The following is a 26,852-nucleotide window of genomic DNA, read 5'->3' as shown; positions in this document are numbered from 1 at the left end:
TTCTCATCCAGATTTTGCAGGTGTGGAAACTGAGGCCACCAACAACCTGAGATCGAAATGCTAAGAAAGGGGCAGAGCAGAGACTCAAAGAGCCATCTGTCTGACTGCTGCCCCTACCAGTTCCTCAGCCCTGCGCCATATTGCCTTTGTACGGGAGTTGGCATCCATCAATGGCTTCTAGTCATTGAGAACAGGGCCATGACTTCTATATTTTCACTGAAGAATAGTGCCTGGAACATACAAGGCCCTTGATAAATATTGGTTGAGTGCATGAATATGACCTTGGGGCATTCCTGAAAACCTGATTTCTTTTTTTTTAGGTGTCAAATGAATATCCTTGCTGGAGATGCTCAATGGGCTGAGTGATGTGTTGGCTCCGAACTGTGAGCTCCCCCTAACTGCTTGGAGGGGAGGCTCTTTCTTCGGCTCGGGTGTGGTGGTTTCCTATCAGTATCTTGGCTTTTTTTCCAGTTGAGCAGGAACAAGAGTACTAGCTACCTATATCATGAGGACTTTATGAAAAACAAACAAACAAATCCTAGAGGATCATAACAATAGAAAGTTGTAAACAAATTACAGAATTTAATGTGTGTCGCATATGGGCTGACTTGTAGATAAGGACATCTCTTTTTTAGTCATAAAATCACAATGCCTTAAAAGATAGATGGAAAACTAGAATACTGTGATAAATATCATGTTTTATATTTCTTTAAACTCTTCTTTATCTCAAATTTGCTTTTACAGTAATGTGGTTTGAGGTGTTTCAGTTTGCTCAAATGATCCAACTTCAGAGAAGAAAGACTTTTCTTAATGGTTCATCTGTTTGAAACCTAGTTTCCGCTCCCTGGGTATTTATAAGGGTTGTGATTATTTAATTACCTGGATGTTTAATTGGATTTTTGTATTAAAGGACCTTCTTGAAGGAAAAAAATCATTCATTTTTTTTTCCACAAAACGATTCAGATAACAGGTCTATAAGATAGAGAAATGAAAGACAAAATCCTGAATGAATTTATACTGAAGGTCCAGCTCAAAGAAATCAAGGAAGCACTTAATTCTTTAGCCCAGGTATAGACTTTCCTCCACTGTTATCTCCTTAAAATGACCTTCCTCTCTCTTCCCAGGGAAGGCGACTTCTCTTTGCGAACAGGATTCTAAGGAAATCATTTTCAGCCAGCCATCAGGTTAACATGAAAGGCCTGGACTTAAACACGTCAGCAGCATGGATTGGAGCCAGACTGATGGACTCTTCTCCACTTTCCTCATCCTCTTGGTGAGTGGCCTTCATAAGAATCGCCTGGCATAAACATCCCCCTCCCACCCCAGAGACTCTGATTGAGTCTCACTGAGGAGTGACGTGGGAACAATTGTATTTCAAAGCTTCCCAGGTGATTGATTATACTGTAGAGCCAGGATGGAGAGTCACCCTGAGAGTCACTGCAAAGGAATTCCACATTACAGAACAATGGCTGATGAAGGGACAGTGAGATGAATGTTATCATTGACTTGGCTACAAAGGAGCAATGAATAGAACACTAGTTAAGTGGAATCTCTGTCAGAGAACCACCCACCAGGCACTGGTTCTGTAGACATTGCTACATAAACTTTGGTCCAGATCAGCAGCAACATCACCTGGGAATTTGCTAGAAATGCAAAATCTCCGTCCCCTCCCCTGACCTACTGAACGACACCCCGGAGGGGTTCATCTACACTGTGAAGTTTAAGAAGCTTGACCTATTTAGCCACAGGGTGGAATAGAATAACTATGGGTGGGAAAATGCCTCCTAGGGGTCTCATACAAAGGCCAAGTTCAGCTTTTGTTTATTTCTCTTTTGGCTGTCACAGCCTCATAATGACTCTTATTCTCGCTGCTCTAGAAACTCTGACCTCAGGGAAGAGCATTTAAATGGTGCTCGGCCTTTCACCCATCTTGCTTTTCCTTAGGAAGTTGGTTGCTTTGCAAATATGTTTGCTGCTGGTGGTTGTGGGTTCTATCTGGTTCACCCTTATCATACCTTCTGTCTAACTATGTATTCTCATTATATGACTCTCCTCTACGCACAGACACAGAAATGGCAGTTTTAGAACAAATACTGTCAACTATGTAAACAATGCATTTTCTCAAGCGGGAGTACATAAAGGAAGTAGAAATGCATTCCAAAAGTGACCGAAGGCATTGATGAATCCTATGTCTGGAGGAAATGGATAATCGGAAGAAGGGGAGGGTGATGGCAAAGCCCGGCGCCCTGTCACTCATCTGTCCACCGAGCAACTTCCGGAGCCTTCGTTTCATCACCTACAAAGTGAACGTAATACTGCGCAACCAGGTGCAAAGGACTGTTTTGAGAATCCAGAGAGAAAATGTATCTGTAACTTTTTGTAAACTGTGAAGTACTTCACATGAATAAGAAGCCGTCATTGTTGATGTTATGAAACCTAAACTGTTTGAGAAACGTTTGTTAGGGAAGCCAACGCTGTCCTCAAAATGTGGCCTGGAGCCCCGCTGGGCTTTTGAACTTATTTTTTAGGGCCCGTAGATCTGGGTCCCTAAAAAATATGGCCACAGGGTTGGTTCCAGATACAATTCCATGTATTTGTTCAGTACATCGACATAATGTACACGTAGTTTTGTGTCCCTGCTTTTCCACACAACACTTCTGTTCTCACTGGTCAGTAGCGTTTTTCTATATCATGAAGTAATATTTGAAAACATGGTCCTCATTACTATAATATTTCCATATAAATATTCTATACTTTGTTTATTCTGAGACATACTACACCTCTAATTTTGACTCTCATAAGTAATCTCGTAGGGCTTATCTTTAAATCTAAATATTAAGATGCATCTCTGTTCTCCCCCCGGTAGACATTTCTAGAAGTGGATTTATTGGGTCAAAGGGTTTAAAGGTTTCTTGAGAATTTTAATACGTATCATGAAGTTTCCAATGAGAAAGAGCTAGAAAGCATATGAAAATGTTCATTTTACCATGATAAAAAACATTTTCATCAGCTGAAACATATATTTCTTGCATTGGTGTTTGAAAGGTAAAAAATGATACATTTAAATTATAATTTTCATTGCATGTCTTTGATTGTGAAGTTTACATTTTCACATGTGCAATTGACCATATACATTTTTTCTTTTTTATAACATTTTAAAAATTGTTGTTCAAGTACAGTTTTCTGCCCTTTCCCTCCACCCTTCCCCACCACACCAGCCCTCCCCACCTCCCTCGCCGTAGCCACCCCTCCTTGTTATTGTCCGTGACATTTTTTCTTTAGTTAGTTCTTACTGTTATTCCATTTTCTATCAAAGTATTTTTACATATTCATAATTTTATTATCCTCACCCAGAACATTCTTCCCAAAAAGTAAAAATTTTATGCCGAGTGGAACAGAAGAGATTTCTCCTTCCTATTCTAACAGGGCCTCATATTGCTCATAAAATTAGCCACTTATTCTGCTACTTACAAAGGTTACAGTCAAGAATAAAAACAGCATTTTGAAACACCATAATATTTTTATTTTAACATTTAATGATAATTTAAACTACTTTCACTTTCAAAATCAAATTAAATTAATAAAAAATCTAAGCTTTATTAATAAAAAATCTAAGATTTATTATCTAAGCAGATCTGACTATAATAATATAATCTAAAATAATAATATATTATATAACAATATAACAATATGAGTAAGTAATAGAGATGTATATGAATCTACATAATACAATCTAACATTCTATAACTCTAACATTCATTTATCCATGTAATGTCTAGATTCTGTTGGAGATTTACAAGATAAATATATGTGATTTCTATAATATTAGCAATATACAGATTTAGATTTATCCATATGCTTATGTTGCTATGCACTTCTTATCCAGATGTATTACCATCATCTAAAGCCCGAAGTTGCTCATTCCAAAGTGAGGGAATGGTAAATATTCAAGCCAGAGGACTCTTGCTAAGTTTTTATACACTGGTCTTCAAAGAAACCATGCTCACGCTGTGGCTGGTGTAGCTCAGCAGATTGAGTGCAGATCTGCGAACCAAATGACCGCGGTCCAACTCCCAGTCAGGACACATGCCTGGGTTGCAGGCCAGTTCCCAGCAGGTGCAGGCGATGCATGAGAAGCAACCATACATTAATATTTCTCTTCCTTTCTCCTTCCCTCCCCCTCTGAAGATAAATACATAAAATATTAAAAAGAAAAGAAACCATGCTCACTTTCCCGGGGCTTTCCCAGGGCCCCAGCATAAAGGGGAGAGCAGAGACATGGTCAGACATGGGATTTCGCACGCAGGTGTTGGCATGGGTGGCCAGTGCGGTGACACTGGGTCACCACCTGAGTTGGTACCAGGAGCCACTCCAGAATTTCAAGTCTTCATTCCAGAAGTGTTGTTTCCTCCTAGACCTTGGAGAGACGCTGCTGTGGCTCATCCACGTGGGCTGAGCACAGGTAGTGGAAGGCAAAGATGGGCCCGCAAGGTAGTCACGCCCGTTTTTCCATCAGAGTCAACTTCCTGTTATCATAGACATTGTCATAAATGCTAGTGACCCCTAAATTATTATTAAAAATTGGTACTTTGAAAGAAATTATAAAACTTGTAAAAAAATTCAGATATAACATATGTCCAAACTGCATTTAATTTTACCTCAAAATAATAGTCTAAGACATACCATCAATTCAAAGGGATGGGTCAGAAAAAGTAAAACTCTAAATTACATGTAGAAATAGATTAGAAGCAAAATTGATTAAAAGCAATATTGATAAAGGCAAATTGATTTATAAAATGCTAAAATGTTTTTTAAAGATTTTATTTATTTATCTTTAGAGGGGAAAAGAAGGAGAGATCGAAATATCAATGTGTGGTTTCCTCTCGTGAGTCCCCTGCTGGGAACTAGCTCGTGACCCAGGCATGCGCCCTGACTGGGAATCAAACCTCAGTTGTTTGGTTCACAGGCCCGTGCTCAATCCACTGAGCTATACCAGCCAGGGCCTGAAATGTTTTTTTTAAGTATACCTTAGAACTGAGTACCAACTAAACTTTAGCTGTGAAAGATTACTGCTGAGATGAAGGAAGGGACTCTCTTCAGAGACTATAATTGTCCTGTCCTCATTTAAAAGAATTAATAGCTAATCTTTATTGAGCACTTACCATGTGCCCAACACAAAGCATTCTCTTATTTAATCCTCACAATAAACCTATGAGTTAGGTTCTATTGTTTTTCATTTTATATCTGAATGAATGAGCCTCAGGGAGGTTAATTAAGTTACTGAAATATGCTCTACAAGGCCACAAGTAAAAAGGAAAGAGAGAGAAAGAGAGAGACAGAGAAACAGAGAGAGAAAGCAAGCCTGAGCAGTCCTTGGTTTTCCGGGTCCCTTGGCACTCTGGGTTATGTTCCTGTGTACCCTGGACTCCCTGTCTAATGTTGCCAGTTTCCGAAGGCAATTAGACACACCCCACTTTTCTAAACTAGGCAATGTCTAGTTTTTTATAGCCCTAAGTACTCTAAAAGTAATGTTAATTAAAAGTACTCTGCAAGTTCCAGTTTCAGCAATAATAATGGGTCTTATTTCACGCCCTTTGGACAATTAATTAAAATAGCCACTATTTGTAAACACTAATTTCGATGTGGTCAGCCTTCCTTTCCCAGAAAATGGCATGTGTGTCGGAGGCTTTGGGTCCAGCCTCACTTCTGAGAAGATGGTATGATGCATCTGGCTTAGATTTCTAGAGATTGATTTTTCCCCCTCAACTCATAGGCACTTGACAAGGAAACAGTGAAATCAATTACAGTTTAACACCAATTACCCTCATTCTATTAAGAGAATATAGCAATGGCTTGAGGTTGTGTAGATAAAAGACAGAATGTATTGTGACTAAATTCTTGTGGCCACAGTGTTGAGAAGTAGATTACGTATCCAATGGAGCCACATGAATACAGAAAGGAGTTGGGTCCTGATGGGAACATGATAAATCAGGACCAAGCCACACACAGGAGTGGGTAGTGCTCGTGCCCTCTCACCTGAGAGTAAGAGCATTGTGGTGATGACGGCTGGTGAAGCAATTAAACACCATAGAAGCACATGTTAATCAGCTAATTTCACAGTCATCCTGGGATTTCCACCCAAAGGTAATACGATCACAGAGGAGTAATTTTTGCCCACGATCTTTTTTTTTGCTGTTTATTTACTTAAGTAAATAACTTCAGCTTGTGTAGTTTCCTTAGGAAATTACCGCAATTCTCGTGTCCTCTAAAAAGCAAATCCAAAGATTCATATTTACTATCAAAACTTATTTTGAAACATAAGGAGTTGACATTATCTCCATTTTGAGTTGAGTCTAAAGTTGTCAAGGAATGGGATTAAGCAACCTGGACCAAAGGACATATTTCATTTATGGACTTTGGAACACAAATAAAGCAAAACAGGAAGATACTCATTTTTCCTGTTTGTTCTGTTTTCTTTTTTGTGTGTGACAGTATTCCATTAGCTGAACAGTCCTATAAACAGAGGAAAGTGGCATTATTTTAGGAACTACAATAGAGATGAACATAGAGACAATAAGGGACAGGTGTCAGATGGGGACACATTGGCAGCCCTGGGTCTTTCATCCACTATTCATGAAGGTCCAGGATCCCAAGTACACATCTAACAGTCATAGTCACATGGTTGAGGGGCAGTGAGGAAGGAGATGTCCTAGAGAAATAATTGTCTACCAACAGTTGCTGATTTATCTAAGTATAAATTGAATATAACCCTGACTAAGCGTTCCCTGTCATTAATCATTGCGCACTGTCACACCCACGACCTCCGAGTGACATTCAGCTCCAGGAAACGTTCCTGGCTCCCATGTAAAGGCTTGTGTCTGGGCCAAGAGACTGTGGGAACTAGTCAGCTTCTCCCAGAAGACAGGGGCTGGTCTGGTATTCATCCGTCGGCCCCTTCTAGCTCCCGGAAGTGAGACATTTACATGAGCTTTGGAGCTGAAGATACCTAAGGCATTGACCTTGCTTGCCATGTCTCCTCTGTGCACTTGGTTCTCAAGGGATCTACCAACACTTCGGAAAGAATTCCCCGTGAAAAGGAGATTCAGGCATGCTGGTGGAAGAGCTAGTCTGAAGAATCACCAAATGATATGTAGAAATCTTAATATCGCTGCTTCTGGGATAATCTTCCACCCACAGTTTATAAGGGATGCTTGCCGACCATTACTGGGTACTTAAAGAACCCATAATCACACCTGTGGTAAGATCACTGGGAACCATAATGGGGCTAAAGTCCCAGCCCAGGAGTTCTCCTTCTCAAGTGCATTGAGTGATTTCATGCTTTCTTTTCTTTGTCATCCTTAGAGGGAAATAGTTAATAAAAAAATAAAAATAATAGAAAAGGTTATTCCCCAGTGAAAGGTGTCCGTGCTGTGTGGGTTTTCACACAATGACATTGTCCACCAACATAACAGTGATTCAAGAAGACTTGAACTGAAGACCTGAATTCGGGTTCTTATCTAAACTTTTGTCTCTGAAAGAAACAATAAATTAAGTAAATAAATAAACCTTGGGCTCTGGCCTTCATTCCTCTTGGCAGCTGGCTATATTGTCCTAACCTCTGATGCATAATATTATTTTTGTGTGCTCTGATCTCCTGGGCTGGCTTTGAGGTTTGGCTGCTGCCCGACCTGGTACTGACCTAGGGCAGGTTCCCACCGTGCTCCACACCATAGCTGGTGTAGGAGGAAGCACAGATTTTTGCACATAGTTCAGAATGCTTAGTCCAGGTTAAAAAACATTTCACTGTGGGCACCTGCTGGTGTAGGTTGTTTACTCCTCTTCCTCACCCACCACCAATGAGGGCTGGGTTTGGCCAGTAACATGTCCAGGGTTCCCAGGACCAAGGATTAGATTGGATTGTCCTCAGGGAAGGAAATGTATTCCCAGAAACCTGGGAGTGAGTGAAGCAGGGACAATGTGCAAACGTGCTCAATCCTAAGAAACTGATGCTAAGAAACCGAGCATCTGAAGTTGGGCGGAGATGCGCTGACACGATGTTGCAGTGCCAGTATGAAAGACCAGAAAAGGGCAAAAGCCAGCCTGAGGAGTAATAGAAATGCATCTACAGTGTGTCAGGAACCCTCTTCATCTATCCACACTCAATAAATGGTAGCTGTGAGGGGAATGTCTAAAGAAATAGAGAGTTCTAGGTACTTCCTCTACCGGCGTGCCTGTGATCATGTGCCCATGGAAAAACTTACGTATTTTTTCTGCCAATCTGCTCTCCATGTTAGGACATGGGCAGTTGAGTATCAAGAGGAAAAACAACTGCGTCCGGGTCGAATTGCCTGGATTTGAATTTCAGCCCTGCCATTTGCCAGCTGCCCGGCCCTGGGCAAGGTGAGCTGTACGAGTCTCAGTTTCCTGGGACAAGAGACCCCATCTTACGAGGGGTCCTGTGCAGGTTCAGTGAGACACTTTGTGACAGGCCTTTATTCTAGTGACAGCTCTTATCTGGGGATATTTCTTCTCTCTACTCTTGAATTTCTATCTTGAATTCACCCTGGTGATCTTTCCTCCTTTATATTAATGAAATGATATGTGTGAAGTATTTGGCATACTTCTACATAAATGTCAGCAGTCATCATTTCTTCTTCTTCTTCTTCTTCTTATTTTCATGACTAACCTAGGATCGCACACTGAGTTAGAGACAAAGCTAAGATTAGATACCAGGTGTCCAAAGTTTCAGTCTGAAGAAGGTGGTATCGAAATGCCATCTACTTTTACTCCACCAAGCCAGCTCCTGTTCGTATTAGTTGGAGGTAGCATTTAAAAGCATTTCTCAAGGGAATCCTCGTGCACTGCAGGGGGGCTGTCAACAGGGGTGGTCCGTGTGGAAAACAGTAAGCATGGCGTTTCCTCAAAAGCCGAACATGAAGACCGCCGTGTCATTCAGAAATCTCACTCCCGGACCTGGAGCCTTCAGCCGTGAGAATATCACTCAGTCACAAAACATTTTTCAGTCATGAGAACGAAGGAAATCTTGCCATTTGCAACAACATGGATGAATATTGAGGACATTATGCGAAGCGAGGTAAGTGAGGCAGTTGAGAAAGACAAATATTGTATAACCTCACTGATATATAGAATTTAAAAAAAGAAAGAAAAAGCCCCACGTTTATAGAAAATGACCAGATTTGTGGTTACCAGAGGCGGAGCGGGGGCGAGAACACAGGCTAAAGGTGGTCAAAGCTACAAACTTCCAGCTGTAGGAGAAGTAAGTGCCAGGGACATAATTAACACACACCAGTGTGAGTACAGGTAACACTGCTGTGTAGCGTGTACTTGACCCTTGAACAATGTGGGGGGTTAGGTGTGCTGACCCCAGTGTAATCAAAATGTGCACAGAAATTTTGACACCCCACCCCCAAACTTAGTTGACTGGAAGCATTACTCGCTATTTATACAGATGGATACACCAGCGAAAACCTATGAAGTTGAACACTTGAGTTATCGTTATACTGAATGTAACTTTCAACTTAAAAAAGATGTGGGATCACGGCCTAAACTGGGGCGGTCCCAGGAAAACTGAGACATGTGGCCACCCTCCGTCCGGAGGCTTGCAGAAAAGATGGACAAGGCGATAAGACGGTCCCCACTTTGTAGGAGAATTGATGAAAAATCAGCTAATCGTTGACCAGAAAAGAGCCCCCACCCCAGATTCCCAAGGTCAGGAGAAGAGAGGCAGAACTGGAAGGTAGTCCTGCAGCAGGAGATGGGCATGGCCCAGACCTGTCTGTGTGCCCAGAGCTATTTCCTCTCCTGTACATGCAAACTATGAGGCCCCCAAATGCCTGACCATCTGGTACCCTGCTTGTCACTGAGACAGGAGGGAGGACAGCTTTTCTCTGTCATATTGGCCGTGGGGCTGATTTTCTGCCTCAGGGACTTAGGGAGAGGGCTTGTCTATGGTGTGAAGCCTTCTGCATACCACCCTCTTCTCTGCTTGGACTGTTATGTTCGGGACTCGATCTGCAAAGTGCCTGCCCAGCAGATTTGCTTGTGTAAGGGATTCTCTGGATCAATGACTTCTTTAACGTACTTTGATCACCTGCTCTCTAGTTTGTGGGTCACCTACTTCATCAATTAGAGGATCCTTGGAGCTGAACTGGGAAAATCAAATCCCTCTGGAGGGCCTCACACCTGGTTCATAGATGAAAGCAATGTTCGGGAACTTTCCATTGCCATGTGCTCATTCCAGCTTCCCTCCCTGTCCAGAAGGGACTGGAGCCAGGATGGCGTCAAACACTGCAAAGAATGAAAAAGGGAGAGGCAATGGGATCAGCTGCTTTCAGCTCGGCTCCTTTCAAAAGGTCTTCCTCAGCTTGCTTCTTTTGGTTATGCTTTTTTAAAGATCATTTCAATACTTCAAATAAACTCTCCCTCTTTAATTTTTTCTGTCAAGGTTGATGGCTACACCACCTTCCCAGCCTCTCAGGCTGGACACCTTGGTGTCATTTTGGTTCTTCACTCCCCTGAGCCCTCCACACATGACAACGGCTTTCAGCTCTGCAGCTGCCCCCTCTCTGGGCTCACACACCCATCCGCTCTCATGCCCGGTGGCAACCCTGTTCTAGGGGTGTCCCGCCTTTTGGCATCTCTGTGCCACACTGGAAGAAGAGTTGTCTTGGGCCACATATTTAAATGCATTGTGATTACATGTAATCGCAAAAAAGTCTCATAATGTTTTAAGTAAATGTATGATTTTGTGTTGGGCCACATTCACAGCTGTCCCAGGCTGTGTGTGGCCCGAAGGCCACAGGTTGGACACCCCTGGTTAGACCTTTATCTCCTTCACCTACACCACTGCAGTTGACCTTAACTGACTTCCCTGCTTCTAGTTCCCTTCAATCCTATATCTATATACGGGCCATTAGTTTACCTAATGCACTGCTCAGATGACTGCATTTCTGAGTTCAGAATCTTTAGCGATCTCCCAGCATCTATGAGATTAGGGACAAACCGGTTACTCTGAATCTGCTTTCAGCTCCTCCTTTGATTAATACTCCATTCATAGCCAGTGGCCTGACTATGGCCATGCTTTTTCCAACCCTCACCTGGGCTAATAATACATCTCCTTCCTGAAGTGCCTTACGTATCTGTCCACTTCATCTTTCAAAGCTCATTCCAGTTCTAATTCCTTTAAGAGGTATTTTCTTAGGTTCCAATTAGATGTGTCCTTTTCCTCTTCTAAGCTATCTTAGCACAGTAAAAGAAATCTTATAGTATTTACTTTCTGTCTAATATTACAGTGAAGCCTATACTTGTCTTAATCCCATTATTAGACTGAAAACTCCCTGAAGGACAAATCTACATTTTTCTTGTTTGTGAGTCTTTCTATTTTTATACATAATTTAGCACATCAGAGTTATTAAATAAAAATTTATTAACTTCAATACAATTCTGACAATTTCAAAACTGCATTCACATTATTTGAGGTTAGAATTGGTTACTACAGTTCAGTCTGGGCTAAGATTTTGAAAAATATTAACTGTTCTCTTTCATAAGTTAAACTCGGTCTTCAGCTTGGATATAACCTACTAAAAATGAGGAAAAGGCCAGGAGGGAAGACTGAGGTTCCTTAATAGTCTTCAAACTATTATATACTTGTCATGGCCTCAGTTAAAGAGACACGTGCACCCCTAAGGAATAGAATAGAGAATCTGGGAGAACTGTGCACCCTGGAAATTGGGAAGCAGACCCAGTGGTGGGTGAAGGCTGATGGCAGAGAGGAGGTGGGTAGAAGCTTCTGGAAATGACCTCCGAGTGGTGCCTGCCATCATGGCTAATGAGGAGGTATTATCATGACCTCACTAACCCGCTCTGGAGTCATGACCATTTTTTTCTCTGGTGAACTTTCTAGAAAATACTATTTTTGCTGTGTGTTAACATCTGGGAAAGTGGTTCTTGTCCATGTCAGGCTGCCTAGTCTTTGTTGAGGGTACCAAGGACAGGACATTTCTCTAAGTTTTAAAGGGAGAAGAGTGGAGTTTTATGGTAGTGGGAGTAACTGAAATTCATCGGGGGAAAATAACCTTCTGTGGGCTAGTGGGGCAGGGCACAGGGAGGCCGCCTGCCCATGTTTATTTAGAGATTTCCTTCTGCAGCTCTTCTCCGACACAGCCCTGGACTGTTTCATCGCTGTCTTGAGCGAGAGAGCCAGTTCCTGCCCAAGATGCTCAGTAAACATTCACTGACTGATGGCTGATAAATGCCCTTGACTTTCCCAAATGGATTAGTTCTGCTTGACCTGAGCGCCATATGGAACTCCCATCCAAGATGACCACTGGATCTCATGCAGCCCAGAAATGATCCCAAATCACCTTTGTTCTTTTTTGTTTCGATAAATCATGGGCTTCCAGCATTTTCTATGCTTCAGCCCTGGCCTCCTGGACTGCACATTAGACACTTCATTTCAACATGAGGGGACTCTAAATCTCATGAGAAATGCTGCCCTTGTTATCATGCTTCCACAGACCTGCAAGGGTCCATTCTTGTTCTAGCCACACTCTTCATCCAGTTGTCCTACTCTGCTGCTTGCTCTCCTTTCATCATGAAGAACAGATCTGGAGGTAGGGAGGTGTCGAAACCAGTGGGGAACTGTAGCCCTAGGGGGAAAGCAGGAAGAGAAGAACTCAGTAGAACTGGGCCAGGGAGACCTTCTGTCCACACATCTTGGCAAAGAGGGAGGCTGTAGCCTTTTCGCTTCAGGAATCAAGTCTGCATTCTAATAAGAACAGTAGTGCTGAAACGACTTTTGTTTTAGATTATTATGTTTATATGTATTTTTCAGTTATAATGAGACAATTTGTTTTTAAGACAAGGTTTCCCCTGCTTTCTTGGGAAGAAGCTAATGAGGAGGAACCACCTTCAACTGGGTTGCTATTGCCTGATTTCAGATCGTAATGAACTTTTGGAAACTAAACACACATATAGTAAAAAGGCTAGAATGTTTTGATAAGTATTTTAAAAACACAATTTGAAATCCCACCATGCAGCGATAGACACCACTATATACATGTCATATATATCCTTCCAGGTATTTTTCCCAAGCAAATATATTGTACACACTTGCACATTTTAAAAAACAGATTCACACTAATTGCTCTGCCATCTGGGTTTAGTTTTGTCTTGGTTTTCTTTTTTCAACACTATCTTGTGAAGTTCTTCCCTTGTCAACAAATGTAGATATACACAAACATTTGTAATGGCTTTCTGTGTTTGATTTTTACATGTTTTCTGTGACATAGGTGCTATTGTTTCAGTAACAAGATGGAGCAAGTTGGCAGTCATTAATATTAATTATTATGTCTAATTTTATGTTGAAATTAAGATTCGAGTTTTGGGGGTCCAATATTAGTATTAATATTTTGGACCAAGAGTTCCAGCTTTTGGGCTGAAGTATTTCTTAATACTTAATATTATCATATATTAATAAGTTATTTCTTAATAACTTAAATATTATTGTATATCACCTGGGACTCCCTTGCCACTTATGAACTTAGGTAAAACTGGATTTTTCTGGGGTCGGAACAGTTCAGAGGTCTCCCCACAACTTCTCCACCTTTCTCCTGTTCCTCTCTGGTTCTGTTTCTGAGGTTGTGGATTCCTCCCGGAGCCATCTTGAGTCAAGTGTGGACATAAAGCAGAACATAGAGCTTTGCCTTCTCTCTGTTTTCTGCAAGCAACACAGTCCCTCTGTGCTTCGTGGTGTTTAACTGAAGAATTGAGGTGTCATAGAGGAGAATTTCATAGTGTGCCCCAGAGTCTTCCCACAGCCTCTCTGCCAACACCTCCCAANTCCAGCTTTTGGGCTGAAGTATTTCTTAATACTTAATATTATCATATATTAATAAGTTATTTCTTAATAACTTAAATATTATCGTATATCACCTGGGACTCCCTTGCCACTTATGAACTTAGGTAAAACTGGATTTTTCTAGGGTTGGAACAGTTCAGAGTGTGGACATAAAGCAGAACATAGAGCTTTGCCTTTTCTCTGTTTTCTGCAAGCAACACAGTCCCTCTGTGCTTCGTGGTGTTTAACTGAAGAATTGAGGTGTCATAGAGGAGAATTTCATAGTGTGCCCCAGAGTCTTCCCACAGCCTCTCTGCCAACACCTCCCAAAGCCCACTGAATGACCTTCCCCACTGCACACTGATCTTGCCATGTCCCCAACTCCCATTCTGCCTTCTCTTGGGGAACAACTGGATCTGATCAGCCTGTCCAGTGGAGTCCCCAGTGGACAAAAATAGCACAGACATATAAATATACTTACTCAATTAGGTTGACTTGAATGGAATTGGCTGCATTTAGTATTCCATGCAAATAGACTTCTTCACTTGCCCGAGTTATGGACTTTGGAGCAAGAAACAGCTTCAAAGGATGGCGCTCAGGTCCCTGCCTTTTCAGTGTGAGAAACTGGAACCAGAGGCCTAATATTCCCAGCCACATTCAGCTCCTTTGGTCCAGACCTCTGCCCAGAATTCCAGGTTCCTGGCTCCTTACCCTATTACTTCACATTGTTAGAAACAAACAAACAAACAAAACCAGGAGGTGAGTCATTGATAGTGTTTGAATTTGTAAGTAATCTTGCAAGACTATGTCTAAAATATTAGTTATTGAATAATCAAACCAAGGAATGAGGCCATGTATAATGAAAATACACTATGTTCCAAAAAAATAAAAACCAATAATTTAAAAAACAGGGGTTCTTTCTCACTACAAGAGAGCAGGAAGACCCCTTCACTCCTTGCTCTAGTCCTTCTGGGTCAGAAGGATATAGGACTAGAAGATGCAGATGAAAGAAAGAGTGTTAAAAAAAAGACAGATATTAAAGAAGATGAGTTTTTATTTTTATTTCTTAAATTATTATTTTTTAATTATAGTCAACATACAATATTACATGAGTTTCAGGTGTACACTCCAGTGATTATACATTGTATAACTTACTAAGTGCTCATCCCGATATATCTCAGACACATCTGACACCACACATAGTTACTAGAATGTGATGGACTACATTCCCTACGCTGTACTTTACATCCCTGAGACTGCGCTGTAACTATCAATTTGTACTTCTTAATCCTTTTGCCTTTTTTATCCATCTGCCCCCCCCCCCCAATCTGGCAACTGTCAAAATGTTCTCTTTATGTATGGGTCTGTTTCTCTTCTGCTTATTTGTTTTTTAGATTCAAACATTGATAGATATGTATTTATTGCCATTTTATTGTTCCTATTTTTTATATTTTTTCTTTTTCTTCTTGAAAAAGACCTTTTAACATTTCATATAATACTGGTTTGGTGGTGATGAATTCCTTTGGCTTTTTCTTGTCTGGGAAGCTCTTTATATGTCTTTTAGTCCACAATGATAGCTTTGCTGGGTAGAGTAATCTTGGTTGTAGATCTTTGCTTTTTATCACTTTGAATATTTCATGCCAATCCATTTTGGACTGCAAAGTTTCTGTTGCAAAATCAGCTGATAGTCTCATGGGAGCTCTTTTGTAAATAACTAACTGATTTTCTCTTGCTGCTTTTAAGATTCTCTCTATGTCTTTAACCTTTTGCACTTTAATTATGATGTGTCTTGGTCTGGGTATCTTTGGGTTCATCTTTTTTGGGACTCTGCATTTCTTGGACTTGTGTATCTATTTTCTTCAAAAAGTTAGGGAAGTTTTCTGTCATTATATTTTCAAATAGGTTTCCAATTTCTTGCTCTCTCTCTTCTCCTTCTGGCACCTCCATTACAGTGAATGTTGGAACACTTGAAGTTGTCCCAGAGGCTTCTTATACTAAAGTCATTTATTTGGATTCCTTTTTCTTTTTGATGTTTTGATTGGTTGTTTTTTGCTTCCTTATAGTTCAAACCACTGATCTGATTCTCAGCTTTCTCTACTCTACTGCTGATTCCCTGAAAATTATTCATTTCAGTTAGTGTATCCTTCATTTCTGACTGGTTCTTTTTTTATGGTCTCCATGTCCTTTTTATGCTGTTAAAGTTCTCATGAGGTTCGTTGAGCATCCTTATAACCAGTGTTTTAAAATAGTAGATTGTTTGTCTCCATTTTGTTCAGTTCTTTTTCTGGAGTTTTGTTCTGTTGTTTCATTTGAGACCTGTTTCTTTGACTCCTCATTTTGGCAGCCTCCCTGTGTTTGTTTTCATGAATCAGGTAGAGACGCTGTGTCTCTCAGTCTTGGTAGTGTGGCCTAATGTAGTTGGTGTCCGTAAAGCCCAGTGGTGCGGCCTGCCTGTTCACCTGATTGGACACTCCAAAGGCACTGCCTCCCCCAATGTGGGCTGAATACACCCTCCTGTTATAGTTGAGTTCTGATTGCTGTAGGCAGGTTAATAGGAGGGATTTACCCCCAGTCTAATCACCTGCAAGGACTGGCTGCAACCATCATGGAGAATCAGCTGTGCAGGAGCCTGCCTCTCATATCAGGACTTACTTTAGCTGGGCTCTGGTTCCTGCTGAGTGCACCCCTTGAGTGTATCACTTGTAGAGATGGTTCGGTGGTGCTTTAACATGGTCTGAAGCTGTGTACCAGGTGCAATGGCTCTGTGGTCTCCCAGGAGGTGGAGGTCAAGGTTAAGGTCAGCCACTTCCTGTGTTCTGCCTGGGTCTTCCTGGCATGATCTACAAAATGATCTGCAGATGGCTGCTACTTGTGCTGAACTTGGAGGTGCCCAGGTGAAGCCAAGCTGTGAACCAAGGCTGATTGCTGACAGTGCCAGGCCTGGAGCCACTTGGCAAGAGGTACAGGGCACCTCAAGGCTAGACGCTGCTTGTTTGAGAGAGTATAAGAAAGTCTGAAGTGTGAGCCAAGACAGGCCATTTGTATGAAAAAGCCACCAGAAGTAGCTTGGGTGGAACTGCAAGTTGGGCATGATGGAGTATCAAGAGATTACTAGGATGTGGCAAACTCTGATAGCCAGGTTGATGGAGACTCAGATATAGCATCACCTGCCAGTTGGGTGAGAGGTCAGTGGACATCTCAGCAAAGGAATAATAGCTTCTGCCAGCACTTCTGTCCTGGAGAAAGCCACATCTGTAGCCCTTGTCCTGATGCCAGACAATTTAGTTCCTCACCATACATCCTTGGTGCCTTCAAGCTGCTGCCTCAGTGCTGGAGCTCAGAGGGAGTGAATCCAAGTAAGTCTGTGGCAAGCCCCGTAAGAGGAACTGCTTGGGACTCCAAAAGCTCTTGGTCTACTCAGCCTCTATCCCCACTGGTTTTCAAAGTCAGAAGTTGTAAGGGCTTCTCTTCCTGGCTCTAGAACCCTGCGTGTGGTGCCAGGACATAATTCTCACTCCTCAGGGGGAACTTCTTTAGCCAAGACATCCCTTTTGATTTTCATCTACCATATGTGGGTGTGGGATCAGCCTGTTCTACATTCTCCATCCTTTCTACCAGTCTTGATGTGGCTTCTTCTACATATCTTTCATTGAAGGTAGGACTTCTATTCAGCTAATCTTCAGGTGGCTGTGAATGATGGTTGTTCCGTAGTTCAGTTGTGATTTTGATGTGGTTGTGGAAGGATGCAAGTACTGAGTCTACCTGTACCTCCATCTTGACAAGAAGCCTTGAGATGAAATTTTTAAAACCAGAGAAAAGAGGGAACTATTAGCTTGCGAACCAAGAAGTCTGGCATTGACTTTTCTTCAGATTATCTCATAAATCTGCCTAAACCTTTGTGACCAAAAGGATAACCTCAGTTTGGAGAATCCTGGCCTGGGACCCAAGGTTTTGAAGATTTGTTCCAGGAGTTGTCCTGTGACTTTTTGTACAATCTTTGGAATTTATCTTAACCTTTTTGTGACCTGACCCTCTCTGGAAAGGGAGATAATATTACTGCTTTAATTCAATGCCTTTAAAGAAAACCTGCGAGGTTCCCAGGGGAAGCTGTGTTTTCTGTCTAAAAGGAAAAATGATACTTTACCCCTTCAGCAACACGTAGATAATTATTTGAGATAAATAAATGCAATTAAGTTTGTTTTTGTGGGTTTAGTATGTTTGGTTGAACAAAATGTAGCTAACTCAAGAATGTTTTACCTCTAACTTCTTGCATCTTGGAATATTGTAAAGCATGTCTCATGGGAAAAACTGATCTTGAAGAAGGAAATTTGAAATTACAGTTGACCCTTGAACAACAAGGGTTTGAACTGCATGGGTTCACTTATACACACTTTTTATCCCTGTAAATAGGGTAAATGTATTTTCCTTATTATATTCCTAATAACACTGGTGTCATTATAATAATATAGTATATAACACATAACACATATAACATATAAAATATATGTTAGTTGACTGTTTATATTATTGGTAAGGCTTCCAGACAACAGTAGGCTATTGGTAAAGTTTGGGGGGGTCAGAACTTATATGCTGATTTTTCACTGTGTGGGGTGGGAGTGTTGGCACCCTTAACCCCTGTGCTGTTCAAAGGTCAACCGTATAGACAAATGTAACCATCCCCCTTAACAAACAACTCTGAGGTGTGCCTGGAACCTCTCTTGTCTCTGTTCTTATAGCAGAATGTATAGATCTTCCTGCCTACTGATATCAAGGCCCATGAGCCAGTTAGGGTATCATTCATTAGCTTAAGTATGAGTCAATATGCTAATGACTCCAAACTCTGCAACCTCAGTTCTCCTCTCTCCAGTGAAATTTTTGCTGGAATTCTGACTGCCTGCTGGGTCTCCACTTGAGTACTGCACAGCCAACTCCAACTCAACATGTCCTGAACGGGACTTATTATCATCTCTCTTTTCACCCATATCAGGTTGCCCTCTGCCCCAGTTATTCACCCAGGCTTGATAGTCATTCCAAATCATTCCTCTTTCTTGCCTGGAATTTTTAATCAATCAGTAAGTCTTCTCAATACATCGAAAGTTTTTCCCTCCTTCTTTTCTATATCATTGATCTAGTTCAGTCTTTTATCTCATTTGAACTATTGCTAATTATTGATCCAGAAAATGTTTGTTAAGGATATACTGAAGGCCAGCACTATTCTAGGAACTTGGGATACTATTAACAAACAAAATGCTCAAAGATCACAAAGTACAGCATATGGAATATAATCAATAATATTATAATAACTATGTATGTGTGGTGTGAGATGGGTACTACACTTACTGGGGTGATCATTTCTTTTTTTAAAGATTTTATTTATTTATCTTTAGAAGGGAAGGGAAGGAGAGAGGGAGAGAAATATCAATGTATGGTTGCCTCTCGGGAGTCCCCTGCTGGGAACTGGCCTGCAACCCAGGCATGTGCCCTGACTGGGAATCGAACCTCGATCGTGTGGCTCGCAGGCCCGCGCTCAGTCCACTGAGCTACACCAGCCAGGTCTGGGGTGATCATTTCATAAGGTATATAAATGTCTAATCACTATGTTATACACCTGAAATTACATAATAGTGCATGTCAATGGTCACTGAAAAGTGTTTTTAAAAAATCTAAATACACAACAATCTCTGCCTTTGAAGAGTTTACATCTTAGTGACAGGAGGGAGAAAGGTGATAATAAGAAAATAATAAACCAGCAAATTGTATAACAGATTAAAATATAATCATTACTACAAAAATAGTAGGGCAGGGGTGGTGGGAAGGATGGAGGTTTGGGGGCTGGAGTTAACCATCTCATTTGGGGGGGGTTCAGGGTACCCACTTTGAGACAATACCCTCTGAGCAAAGCTGGAAAAGAGATAAGCCAAGCAGTCCCCTGGGGAAGTGCTCCAGGCCCAGGGAGAGAGCCTCAAGATGGGAACACAGTTGGTGTGTTCAGGAAGCAGCAGGAAGAGAAGCACCACTGGAGTGGAAGAAGCTGGGAGGGGATCAGAAATGAGGTCACAGTTTGTGATGGGAACTTGAGCTTTTCCTGGGTGGGACCAGGAGTCATTGCTAGGTTTTGAGCAGAGGAATGATGGGATCTGATATAGGTTTTGAAGGGGTCACCTTGGCTGCTGCATTGAGAACAGACAGAAGAAAACCAGGAGAGAAACGGAGACCAGGTAGGAGGCTGCAGCAGTAATGCCGATGGCAGATGCTGCTGGCCAGGGTGGTAGTCATGGATGCCGTGAGAAATGCAGACTCGAAAATATTTGGAATGCAAAACCAGTGGAATTTCTGGAAGGACACAAGGACTGCTGGGCTGTGGTGAGAGAAGAGGAATGAAAAACCAGGGCTTAGGTGATCTGAGGATACCTGTCCCTGTGATGTTCCTGCCCAGCACCCCGCCCCCCCAACACCCAACCCTGGACATCTATCCTGCCAGGGTAAACCATCTAAACTTCAAACCCAATCCTGTCACTCCTCAATGAAAACCTCCAGCAGCTCCCCCTTACCTACAGCACCTTCACTCACTACAGGAGGCCTTCTGTGATGTGGCCTTGACCTGATTCTCCAACTCCAGTTCCCGCTGCTTTACCGTCCCACGATTTCAGACTGCCCACAGGGGCCCGGCCCCTTACAGGGTTGCATTGTGATTCTGGGTCTTCGATAATACTGGTGCATGTTTTCTGACTCTGTTTCTAAAATCCCTTCTCCACCAATCTGCCTGATTGATGGGAACTCAATTTCCAGTTTAATATCAGATATCACCTCTTCTAGGAGGTGAGTTGAGTGTCCTCCTGGGTGTATCCACTTTTTCCTGGGCACCGTCCCCCCAAGCGATGGTCACATCACACTGAATGCTTTTGTAACCACCTAGAAGCTCCTTGCTCTTTCTCTGCAAGAGCATGGCACATTACCAGGCACATCATGTGATAAGGATTCCGTAAGTGTTCCATGTTCTGGTTTGAAAGTGCAGAGGCCCGGTTTGTGCATAAATCTAAATTAAGCCAAGTTCCTCCCCAGTCCACAGGTTGCCTGGCTGTATCTCAGGAGAGCATTACCTTTCATCACCGGAGACCGGAAGAGGTGAGATGCAGTGAGTTCTGTTGGAGCTAATGACTTGCCCTCCGCCTCAGTTCAGGTTCTCTCTGCCTCATGTCAGCCAACCTGGGCTCTGAGCGGTCAGTCCCTCCATCACCCTGGGGGCTCTGTGACGAGTCCCCTATGTTTCACAGCATTTCTCTCCTAAATATAAGAAAAAGCACAAGCACAAGCACCATTTTCTCTTGTCCATACCAGTGAGCATCCTGTGCAAGGTTAGCATCATGGCAAAAATCCCAGCCCAAGGGGAGTAGCAAAGGGGCATCTCAGTGTGGCCGACATAGGTCCAGGATAGTCCTAGAGAAGCAGATGGGCCCTCTGGTAAGCTTTCTGTTCCAGGAATGCCAGCAACAGAACACAAAGAGGTCGTAGGCACAAATGTTAAGTGGCACAGAACAGATGTAGGAAGCATCAGGCTGGGCCTTTGGGGGGGGGGAGATGAAACGAGAACCCAAACAAGGCACTCTGCCCACAGCGAAATGGAGTCGCTAGTGCTACTTTTCCCTGTGTAGCTCTCACGACAGGGGTTTTGGGATTCTAGCCAGGTGCACGGGGACCATGGTCCGGGCAGCTGAATGGCGCCAAGATCATTTGCTTAAAATACAATGGTGCCCTAGCCCGTTACCCAGACAGCCCAGCAAACGTGTTTGGGGGAGTGGAGCCTCAGAGTGGCTACATCAGTGGCAGCTTGGCAACCTCACGTCCTCGGGAAGGATAGAAGGGTCAGGGGGAGAGGAGTGGGGAGGTGTTGGCACAGACTGTGGGTATGGGGCTCTAAAGAATCTCAGATGCCCCGTGACTCTCTAAGTCTTTGGTAAATTACCTTCCATTAGCTTTGCTAAGCCTCAATAGCCTGGAATGAGCTCCTCAAGACTCAGCCATCTGTTCCTCCCCGGTCTGTAATTCTGACCATACACATGAAAATCGAGTTTGATCTCAGCACAAGATTTGTTGTTTTCTTTCAAAAGAAAAAAAAGGGAAGGGAAATGGAGAAGGGGACGTGAGTTTCAAAGGGAATGACATAAAAAGGTGGGTACTTCTGAATCAGAACCCTGACAACGTGTGTTATTGATTTCTTGGTGACTGGAGTTAGCACCATTAGCACGTTAGTCATCACGTTATTGAGTAATCAATAAATATGCATTAGGCTACTTTGAAATGCAGGGGCCTGGGCCAGCTGCCATGAAAGGAAAATGCTTTTCAGGAAGAGCCCTGGAGTCAGAGGAGACAGGAATAACAATTTAAATCACAGCTCAGGAGAACACTTAGCTCAAGAAATATTCCAAGACAGATGCATGGCGTGGGCTGGATGCTCCCTGTGAGCTGGGACGAGGACTCAAGGGCTCTGAGCGCAAGAGTTTCAGGGATGGGAAAGAGCATTTAAGGGGCTGGAAAAGACCCTCAGAAGCACCAAGCTCATCTTCCTACCCAAGCAGAAGTCCTTTCTGCAGCACACACCTTGTTTTAAAACATTTTTGATAGTAGGCATTTCTTACCTCTCAAATTGACCCCTTTTACTTTGAGGACTATTTACCCCTAGGAAATTCTTCTCAACATAGACCTGAAGTCCGGCTTTTTCTAACTTCTTTTTTCCCTGCCTTCCAGACAAAGGAGAGTTTTGTCCCAGCCCTCTTGGAATTGAGGGCCACCAGCTGTCCCCAAGTCTCCTCCTCTGCGGAAGAGCCATCCTTCCCTATTCCCCACATGACTCAGAATCTGTCATCCACATTTCATCAGGGGCTACTCCTGCCCAGAGGCAGCACCCAGCCCCCAGCCTGGCACCCCAGACATGTTCAGGTCAAAGGTCCTGTAACCATAATTTACCATTCTCCAAACCCAATTCACTTTTTAGTACAGCCCAGTGTTGCCTTAAGTTTCAGGCACTGCCTTGCACTGTAAGTAAGTAGAAAACTTGTGATCAACCAGAACCCTTTAGTCTTTTCCATCTAAACTTACTACTCAGCCTGGTGGCCCCTGCTTGAGGTGAATGTCAAGGGTGGGTGACTTGGAGAGGAGGTTTGAAAGGACAAGTTTGGGCAAATAAGGGTATTCAGGGGACACGGAGGAACCAGACATCAAAATGGACTTTGATGGGACCATAACAAAAAGTTTTATACCAGCATGCATGTAGAGCCAAACAATAAAGAAACACAGCCATGGAAATTACGTAGTTGTTAAAGATTTCCTTTCAAATACGTAGGGCAAGTGCGGACTACTCAGTGTGAGGTATTAGAAAGTCTGGCTATCAGTTTGTCTGAAATAATGATTCAATGCATTCTTATCCATCATTATATATGTTCAAATTCATTTCAGATGTATTAAAGAACTTGATGCTATATTATATAAATACAAATATAATATATTACATAAATGTAATATATGGCTTTTTAATTAAGGAAACAATCTTTCTAAGAATAAACTAGAACCCAAAGATGTTATTTGAAATATTTTGTGCAACAGAAGACACTAGTTTTTCTAAATATTAAATGACCTAGCCTCCCGGGTCCTCACCAAGAGAGACAATGGATCTTTGGCTTGTGAGACGGTTGGGCTACAAACACAGAGAATGACTTTCTCAGGAGGAAAAAAAAGAGGTAGCATATTGTAAAGTATTATGAATATATAAACTATTATTTTAATTTAAACTTTCCAGATTGCAAGTCTGCTTCTCACTGTGCTGCAAAGAATATCTCTCTATATAAATGTAAGTACATGATATATATATCTATGCATATATAGAAATATTTATACATATATAACTATATATGTGGCAGAAAAATGTCAGAGGCTTTGTGTCATATCACATTTACCCTCTCTCTCTAAACCCTACCCGAATAGTTCTTACAGAAAAGCTGCCATTTAGTTCTTATGGAAAGCTGCTGTTCGGCTCGGTGCCACTGAAGAACTTGGGAGAAGTCTTGGAGGTAAAGAAAAGAACCAGATACAAAAGAGGGCGAAATGGCTTTTCTGAGGAATGGAAGGGAGGGTTACTGGCATGTGGGAGAAGGTCAGAGCAAGGTTACTGAGCGAATAAATGATTAAATGAACAAATGAATGACGGGCCAGTAATTGAATGGCTTTTTAAGCTTTTGGCCTTGAAGTGGGTAAGAACCCATCACAAGGCCTTGAAAAAAACCCTGACATCACAGCCTCCTATAGGTATGTGACAAGATGGACTTTGTGGCTCCATTTATTGTCTAGTTCACTTATTTTCCCATCAGGCTCTCACCTTTGACAATACGGTCTGTACAAGCTATAACTCACCTGGGGAGCTTCGTACTGAAAATGACCCCGATTTCAAACACAGAGGCAATTGCTAGTGAAACTTATAAATTGAAGAAATCACAGGATAGGATCATATAAATAACTCTATTTTGTTTCTCTCCGTGTCTCATTATAACTCTGTCCCTGGGATAAAAGTTTGACTACCCCTCTGACTTGTCATTCATAGGTAAAGAAAGTCCTTCAATCACCGTAAGACACAAAATACAATTTCAATAATTTAGTATGTCTAGTCCCAGGCAATAAACTTCCAACTTGAGTTGCTGTTAAACCTTACCTCCCCAGCTAGGGCCTACTGTGTGCTGACCTCACCTCCCCAGCTGGGACCTACTGTGTGCTGACCTTACCTCCCCAGCAGGGACCTACTGTGAGCTCGCTGCTTGGCTGCTGGAGAGTGCCAAGAGGAGAGGGATCTCATTTCTCTTTTCCTGCCCGTTGATGGTCTCCTCATCCGTGCCACCCCCAGCCCTGGCTTGCCAACCAGGATCCCGGCAGGGAGAGAGAGAAGAGGCAGTAGTTGCTACTCACAGGTGCTAATCTAAGATGGCTCACCTTCTCTGGACCTGCAGGTGTTTGAAACTAACCCATAAGCCAGTTTATGAGTTATTTGGAGATTCTCTCACTTTGTGCCTTTGACCGCAATTCCTGCTATCTGGGCAATAAGGTTTTATTGGCTCACTCTGCCTGGCTCAGCTCTTGTTGCTTTTTTTTTTTTTAAATTGTTTCAGGCCATGCAGAATCTCTCTGTTGGTCTTCTCCTCCTTCGGTAGACCTCTGCCTGGATGTTTTGTGGGTCCAGGATAACTCACCTCCAGGACCTCTTAGGTTCTACGGGAAGCATGCATTCTCTGCCCAGGAATCACTGGGGGCACTTGGGGGCTGGCTACCCTCCTGGTCCTAGATTTGCCCAGGCAGACTCTGGAGGTTCAGGGCAATCTCAGACCAGCAGCTCTTCTTCACAAAGTGCCCAGCGATTTCCCACTACATCTCTCTTGACTTTCAAATTTCCTGGGCAGAGTTAGAGGTCTGCCCATTTCGCCCTCCAGCCACAGAGAACACATTTCAAGCTCTCAAAACAATCTCATTAAAGAAACGTGCACTTGTCTCCTTTGGATAGGACTCGTAGCCATAAATTACTCTCTCCACAAGTATTCCTCTCTCTCTTTGCCTTTTCATATCTCTGATGTGTGGGAATAGCCCTGGGTGTGAGGCTCAAGACTTGTATAACCAGTTTTCAGATATGCCCTCTAAAAAAAACCTGATGCTTCTCTGTCTCACAGCTAGTTTTGGTATTGTGTACTTTTCTCAGTGCTTCCATGAATCTTTCAATTCAACGTATTTTTAGAAGAGTTGACCTGATGTTACCTTTCGTCCTGGGTTGATGACTCTAATTCTGCAGCTAACAGGTGACCTCCCTGGGAAAATTGGCTTGTTAATCTTAATATGAATGTATAAAAAGCCACAGGACAAGGATTTTAGAAGAATTCTTCTGTTTAACTTGTTCTCTGTAGTGCTTAACCTCCAGCATGGCCCCCAGTGATCCCTGAGCCCTGGTAGTCACCCCTTTGTGGAGTGCCACTGAACCAGGGTTGGTCTGGGTGCCCAACAGAGTGTAGAGGAGGGGTGGTTTGTTCCTTCCAGGGTTAGGTTAGAAAATGCTTTGGCTTCTGTCCTGCTTGTTCTCCTTCTCTCTTGTGAACCTGCCTCATTTTTCACTCCTTATGCCACATTCCACCACATCAGAGGCCAAGTCTGCACTGCTTGGCACTGTGGAGCAGGGACAGTGCCTGGCACATAGTAGGTCTTTAATAAATATCTGCTTAGAAATACTTACTTTCCAGGAAATGTTACCAGGTAAACTCATTCCCCAGGTGAGGTACAGGAATGCTATCTTTGTATATAATGAGACTACCAGGCAAGCTATCCCAGAAGTCATGGAGCAAGAAGGCTCATGACCACATTACAATGCTAAAAAACAATTTAAAATGCCCAGAGAGAAGCAAGGGGAAAAAGACTTAGGGTAAAGTGCAGGAAGAGCGGACCACACTGCTTGAATCCTAGGTTATACAATATTTGAATGTTCTCTCCTTTCTTCCCTCCTCTCCTGCCCTCCACCCCCACCCTCTTCTTTGTCATAAGAGGTTTCCATGCTGACCGGAGGTGAGGTGTGAGCCAAAGAGACCAACAGATAGAAGGTACCTGGGGCCAACCCACACTGGTTACATCAGACAGATATCGGCCAGCCATACCTGGCCACGGCTGGAGCTCACGGATAATCTGTGGAGCCCACCCTGGCTTTTGTGTGCACATTTCGAACAGTGGAACCAGAATGGCTGTCTCCAATGATCAGCCACTTTAAGACTTCTTGACTATGGATTTTGCCAAAATGACTCACAAATATTTAGAAGTTATGAATATTAGTGCCTGTCGTATCTTTTATCTCTTTCCATCTAGGCTTGGCATACACATGTTCAACTTTATCTATGTCTGACTTGTCTCCCAGAAATTTATTCTCTCACATTTCTGGAGGCTAGAAGTCAGAAATCAAGGTGTGTCAGCAGGGTTGGTCCCT

This window comes from Sturnira hondurensis, unplaced genomic scaffold, assembly GCF_014824575.4.
Source record: "Sturnira hondurensis isolate 20B ecotype Veracruz unplaced genomic scaffold, ASM1482457v3 Scaffold0008640, whole genome shotgun sequence".
NCBI lineage: Eukaryota > Metazoa > Chordata > Mammalia > Chiroptera > Phyllostomidae > Sturnira > Sturnira hondurensis.
This window is presented reverse-complemented; position numbering follows the sequence as displayed.